This window comes from Rhincodon typus, chromosome 5 (genome assembly GCF_021869965.1).
Source record: "Rhincodon typus isolate 14 chromosome 5, sRhiTyp1.1, whole genome shotgun sequence".
NCBI lineage: Eukaryota > Metazoa > Chordata > Chondrichthyes > Orectolobiformes > Rhincodontidae > Rhincodon > Rhincodon typus.
The window spans coordinates 1257400-1258707 of NC_063336.1; the positions used below are offsets into that span (position 1 = coordinate 1257400).

At 46.7% G+C, this 1308-nt stretch overlaps 1 protein-coding gene across 1 annotated transcript in view; it reads right to left on the reverse strand.

The window, feature by feature from the left end:
• The window catches only part of LOC125483089 (dynein axonemal heavy chain 6-like), a 343417-nt gene that overhangs the window by 18372 nt on the left and 323737 nt on the right, over nt 1-1308 (reverse strand). The window lies entirely within an intron of this gene.

Genomic DNA, 1308 nt, shown 5'->3' on the forward strand with positions numbered 1-1308 from the left:
CCTCACTGTGAATAAAGTATCACACACCCACACCCTCACTGTGAATACTGTATCCCACACCCACACCCTCACTGTGAATACAGTATCCCACACCCACACACTCATTGTGAATACAGTATCCTACACCCACACCCTCAGTGTGAATACAGTATCCCACACCCTCACCCTCAGTGTGAATGCAGTATCCTACACCCACACCCTCACTGTGAATACAGTATCCTACACCCTCACTGTGAATACAGTATCCTACACCCACACCCTCAGTGTGAATACATTATCCCAGTATCCCACACTCACACCCTCATTGTGAATACAGTATTATACACCTATACCCTCACTATGAATACAGTATCCCACACCCATACCGTGAATACAGTATCTCATACCCACACCCTCACTGTGAATACAATATCCCACACTCACACCCTCATTGTGAATACAGTATCCTACACCCACACCCTCAGTGTGAATACAGTATCCCACACCCCCAGCTTCAGTGTGAATACAGTATCCTATACCCACATCCTCATTGTGAATACAGTATCCTACACCCTCACTGTGAATACAGGATCCTATACCCATACACTCACTGTGAATACAGTACCCCACACCCACAACGTGAATACAGTATCTCGTACCCTCACCCTCACTGTGAATACAGTATCCCATACCCTCACTGTGAATACAGTATCCCACACCCACACCCACACCGTCAGTGTGAATACAGCATCCCAAACCCTCACTGTGAATACAGTATCCCACACCCACACCCTCGTTGTGAATACAGTATCCCACACCCTCACCCTCAGTGTGAATACAGTATCCTACACCCTCACTGTGAATACAGTATTACACACCCATACCGTGAATACAGTATCTCATACCCACAACCTCACTGTGAATACAGTATCCCACACCCTCACCCTCACTGTGAATACAGTATCACCCACCCTCACTGTGAATACAGTTTCCCATACCCTCACTGTGAATACAGTATCCCACACCCTCACTGTGAATACAGTATCTTACACCCTCACTGTGAATACAGTATCTTACACCCTCACTGTGAATACAGTATCCCACACTCTCACTGTGAATACAGTATCCCACACCCTCACCCTCAGTGTGATTATAGTATCCTACACCCTCACTGTGAATACAGTATCCTACACCCACATCCTCAGTGCGAATACAGTATCCCACACCCTCACTGTGAATACATTATCCCACACCCACACCCTCACTGTGAATAAAGTATCCTACACCCTCACCCTCACTGTGAATGCAGTATCCCACACTCTCACTGTG